This window comes from Sorex fumeus, unplaced genomic scaffold (genome assembly GCF_029834395.1).
Source record: "Sorex fumeus unplaced genomic scaffold, SorFum_2.1 ptg000086l, whole genome shotgun sequence".
NCBI classification, from domain to species: domain Eukaryota; kingdom Metazoa; phylum Chordata; class Mammalia; order Eulipotyphla; family Soricidae; genus Sorex; species Sorex fumeus.
Window position 1 is genome coordinate 11,701,623 of NW_026606143.1, and position 6,000 is coordinate 11,707,622.

Below are 6,000 nucleotides of genomic sequence, written 5' to 3' on the forward strand. Positions count from 1 at the left end.
AACACACACACATCCAGGGAAGAATGCAGAAAAAAAAACCCAGAAAACAGAAACCATAAGCTTCCCCCTCTGGCCGATCTTTAGGATGTGAGCAAGTAGAAAGTGCCGGTTAAGGCAGAACTGTCAATGGTCTAGCCAAGGGCTGAAGGGTTCATTGTCTCCACTCACAGTAGATCTCCAAGGCCTGGAAAGTCTGTTTTCTCTTTCCTTTATCTTCCCTTTCTTTCCTTTACCTTTCTTTTATTTTCCCTCTCCTCTTCTCTCCTGTCCTCACCTTTCATCCTTTTTCTCTTACTCTCTTTCTGTCTTTTAGTCTCTCTTTCCTGCTCATCAGTTGATGATGTTCTTACAAGGACCAGACCTGATGTTTGGGCCAGGAGTCTTTAGACCTCTCTTACTCTCAGTTTTCTCATCTAAAAAGTGTTCCAGAAAGGAGGTGGGGGTTGGGCGAGAGGGAAACTGGGGACATTGGTGGTGGGAAATTTACACTGTCAGTGAAGGGACTGGTGTTGGAACATTAGATGACTGAAACCCAATCATGGGAAACCTTGTAACTGTGTATCTCATTGTGATTCAATTAAGAAATAAAGTGTCCAAAACCAATGGCACACAGTTCTGTGAGCCATCTCTGTTAGAAATCTGTAACAGAGATGTCTTACAGAACTATATCTAGCCATAACTGTAGTTTGTCAATAAATTTGCTGAACACTTACTTAAGGGGTTTAATTTGAATTTCTTAGGAAGAGGACACATGGGTGGGGATGAGTGTCATCTGTGAGTGACTGGATTAATACTTCATAACTATAAAAAGCCTCATAATTCTGATGTAAAAATATATCTAATGTACCCTCCCCTCACATACTCATATAGTGAAAGGACGCAATAGGGACATGACCTCTGCAAGCTAAGAAGGTTGACTTCACTAGGATTTAAAAGCACATCTACACAATAAAGTACTATGCAGCTGTTAGAAAAGATGAAGTCATGAAATTTACATACAAGTGGTACTACATGGAAAGTATCATGCTAAGTGAAATGAGTCAGAAAGAGAAGGACAGACATAGAAAGACTGCATTCATCTGGGGAATATAAAGTAACAAGATAGGAGACTAACACCCAAGAATAGCCTAGATAAGTACCAGGAGGTTCACTCCATGGCTTGGAGGCCAGCCACACATGCTAGAGGAAAAGGCAGCTCAGATTGAGAAGGGAGCACCAAGTAAAGGGTGTTGGGAGGATCCTCCCAGGATGAGAGATGCATGCTGAAAGTAGACTATAGACCAAACATGGTTGCCACTCAGTGCCTCTTTTCCAACCACAGCACCCAAAAGGAGAGAGAGAGAACAAAAGGGAATACCCTGCCATAGAGGCTGGGTGGAATGAGGAGGATCAGAGGTGGGAGGGATACTGAGATCATTGGTGATGGAGAATGGGCACTGGTGGAGGGATGGGTACTCGATCATTGTATAACTGAAACCCAAGCACAAAAATTTCTAAGTCTACAACTGTACCTCTTGATGTCTCACTAATAAAAATTAAAAAAAAACAGATTGGAACTAAAAAAAAAATGTCCTCACACTCTGATCTTATCTTTCAGTATCTAGAACCGTAAGAGAATAATTTCTGTTGCTTAAGCCACCCAGTTGTTGGTGTTTTCTTACAGCAACCTGAGTTGACTAAGACACTTAACATGTTAACCTGACCTCTCTTATAACTTTCACGCATTCCACTTTTTTCTTGTCTTTTTGAGCAGACATAGTTTTAAACAGTATAGTATATTTTGTAACAGGACTTCTTAAGCATTGTCCACCCTAGATTCCTTTCCTCCTAAGAAATGCAAAATGGGTGAGCACTGTCCGAAACACCTCAGATTCATTAGTAGTTGATTTTGGATTCACTGTTGGTGGTTGAATGTTCAGAAACTGTTTACTGTTGCAAAATGTTTCACAGCCCCCCATATGAAGATACACAACTCTCTATGGGGTCTCAGCCCACAGTTTAAGAAACTATGTATTATAACAACACTAGATAGTGACATGAATTTCACTCTTAGAAACAATGGCAAGGGAGAGAAATAGAAGGGCTCAGAAGTAATACTGTCAGAATTTGTTGTTTGAGAAATTACTTGGAAGAGACTGAAAAATAGGGACAAGGCAAGATTGACCTCCATTTCTAGCTTGGGCAGCTGGATTAATGGTAATGATGCTGCCCAGAGAAAAGTACACAGGAAGATCAACCATTATGTGGAGAAAGATAATGAAATTGATTTTGCACAGACTGAGTTGAGATAGGTTGGAGCAGGGACAACCCTAAGAGGATGAGATGGCTGATTCATTTGATGTACAAATGTACAGTTTAATAATGAGAGGAGGATATAGGTGCGAGTGTCATTAGTAAGTAGAACATCAAAAAGGTCACAGGAAGGTACAGAAATAAAAAGGATAAGAAGCCAAGAGGCAGTGCTTCTAGGGGACCTTGATTTGACAGAGAGTGGAAGAGGAAGACTGAAATGAAGAAGGGGACAGGGAGTCAGAGAAGAGACAGAAAAACTGCAAGAATGCAACTGGGAGCTCCTGAAATCTCAGTACCATCCATTTGAAGGCAAGAGTTTAAGTATGAGACAGATTTATAAATAATGCCTGATTTTACTGGGTTTGGGGCGAGGGGGGAGCAGCACACTGATAGTGATCAGGGCTTACTTCTGGCTCTATTATTAGAGAATCACTCCTGATGGTTCTCAGGGAACCATAGTCAGTATCAAGGATTAAACTAGAGTTAGTTGCATGCAAGACAAGTACCTTGACCCCTTTACTATGACTCTAGTCCCATGCCTGACCTTATCAATGAGGAAGTTGGTAGTGACCTTCAGTAAGTGGTTTCAGTGGGCAGCAGAGAACCTAGATGTCAATGGGTAGAGATGAGGGAGTGGAGTCACCTGCAAATGGTTGTCTGCTATAGGAAGAAGAGGGTGACTGGAATTGAATTGCTAAGAGGAGGACACCACAGGTACTTGATTTCCTTGCTTTTAAAATATAACTTTAAAAAAAAGGTACCTATATTGCAAACCATAACACCCAAAAGGAGAGAGAGAGTAAGAAGGAATGTGCCTGCCACAGACACAGTGTTGGGGGGTATGGGATGGGGGTAGCAGGAGGGTTACTGGGAACATTGGTGCTGGAGAATGGGCACTGGTAAAGGTATGGGTACACAATCATTGTATGACTGAAACGTAATCACGAAAGTAAATCTGTAACTGTATCTCACGTTGATTCATTTAAAAAAAGAAAAGAAGAAAGAAAAACAAATCAAACAATATATATAGCTTGTAAGTGTATTTGAGATGGAGTCAGGACAAAGGGAGAAGCTAAATTGACAGGAGCTTAGATACAGTTAGGTTCCTGAGGACACAGAAGGATGGATAGAGAGCCATAGGAGGAAGGGTTCTCTTGTAAAATGAGGGAGAATGAATGCAAATGAAGCAAGGTTTGTGGGCTGGTGGCAGGAGGTTGCTGAGGTTCCTCTTTGCGGTTTTACACTTTTCTTGTGAAAGAACAGAAAAGTTCTGTTGCAAATGGAGAGATACTGGATATTTCAAAAAAATGAAGAAAGTTTCCTAGATTGTGTCTGTTATTCAGAAGTGGGTTTTAACTGTAGAAGCCTAAATGATTTCACAACAGATTTAATGATCCAGCTGAGTCAGTAGTGGTATGAATCTATGGTTAATTTTCATGGCTCTCCTTCTATCCCATGGGCAAGTAAGTGTCAAGAATGGCAGTTGAATTGACCAGGTTTGGGTTTAAGGATTAGGGTTAGAAGGATAGTGTGTGTGAAGAAATTCAGGACATATTCAAGAGAATGACCAAAGTATTGATGATAGTGTCTGAAATGAATAGAATAGCAAAAGCTGAACATACGAGAGAAGCAAAATGAAATGATAAAAGGAAAATAAGTGAATAAAAGAAAGTAAGTGTATTAATGAGGTTTAAAGATCTCTCTCTTGGGTATGAACAAATGAGGAAGATAGAAGAGTGTAGAATAGATAGACTGTGGTTAGAAGGTGAATATCTAATATGGAAATTTTATCTTATTATATATTTTTTGGTTTGGGGGCCTCACCTGAAAGTGCTCAGGGTTTACTCCTGACTATCTGCTCAAAGACAACTTTTGGCAGTGCTCAGGGGACCATATGTACTGCTGGGGATCAGACCCTGGTCAGTCACATGCAAGGCAAGTTCCCTACCCTCTGTAATATCTCTCTGACCCTTATATGAAAATTTTAGAGACAGTTTATCTTCAAAGAGACAACCAGGTGCAGAGTATGGTTTGGAAGAAGGTAGCTGAACTTTAGAGAAATGAAGATTTCTAATGCAAAAATAATAGAAAAAATATAATAGAATACTGAAGCAAGGATTTGTGTCCCCTGAATTCACCCCAAATGAAGGTCCCTATCTGTTTACAAAGGCATTAAATAAAATTACAGAGTTGCTTTAAATTATGACCTTTTCACTTACCAATTGTCTGACCTTGTGCATCTTATTTGACATCTGTTTCAATTTCTTCAACTGAAAAATGGAGAAGTGATACTGATAGCTACCTCATTGGACGGGTGGTAGGATGGAACATACACTGTGTATGTAGCACAATTTCCAACACTTGGCAGCGACACAATGCAAAAGTTTGCCTCCCTGTTTAAAACACAGTATAGAGACTTGAGAAATGTATGAGTTTGTGGTCTGATTGGTTAAGGATGAAGGGGGATCTTGGATCTGTTTTGGAGAGATCATGTCTACAGCACAATCTCAGACTGATTGTGTAAACCTTAATGATTTGCCTTACACTACTGGTTTACATGAAACTGTGCTGTTGGTGTTAAGCCAGGACATTAGGATGAGCCTCTGGATGCTGCCCTGCAAGCAGGAAGCAGAATTGAGACCCCACTTTTACGTTAAGTGGGCAAGATAAAACTTGTGAGTCCTGGGGCTGAAGCAATAGTACAGCGGGTAGGGCATTTGCCTTGCACACTGACGACCCGAGTTCCATTCCCAGCATCCCATATGGTCCCCTGAGCACCACCAGAAGTAATTTCTGAGTGCAAATCCAGGAGTAATTCCTGTGCATCGCCAGGTGTGACCCAAAAATACGAAAAAAAAAAACTTGTGAGTCTGGATGATCTGGAGAAATACAGCATGCTCTCATGCCCACTGGTCATACCTTATCTTGGCAGTACAAGGCAGCAGTTTCCCCCTCTCTTGCACATCTTTTATCTGGTTTAACCTTCAAGTATCAGTATGAACCTTCTCTTTGTCCTATGTGTAACAAACCACAAGAATTAGGGAAACATAATTTGTAGGGCCTACGTGTCCAGCTCCATATCTTCCTCTGACATTTTAATCATTGCAACATAGCTTTGAGAGCATAGCATTGACAAGACAATGTATACCCTGATGTTCTTTTGATGAATGCTTATCCTATAACTGTTTGTACTCTCGTTAGTGATTCTTTCTCTGTGATAAAGTCATTAGGATGTAACTGATAAAAAATAGAATAAAAGAAGGCCTCTGGCAGTTGCTCTTCGCCTCAAGCCAGATCGATGCCTTGGCCCTCTGTGCTCTCTACATTCCTCTCGAGAGTCTTGTCTTTGTTCCTCTGACCAAAAGAATATTCACATAACAGTGTGCAATCAACTTCAACTTCCCAAACATTCTTATATAAATGGTAGCCATTTATTCAGGGTAGTTGATTAAAAAATCAGGCCAAGCACATAAAAATTAAATGTCTCATGGTATAAAGGATTGTTAGCGTCAATTGCTGGGATTGCCATAGCGAAGTACTATAAATTGTGTGGTTTACACAACATTAATTTATTGTTTCCCAGGCTACAAGTCCAAGACAAAAGTTTTAGCAGGATTGTTTTTATTCTGAATAGTTTGGTGATGCCATGCTGTCCTTTGTCTTTACCTGTCTCCCCTATGTGTGTGTTCTAATCTTCTTCATCTATAA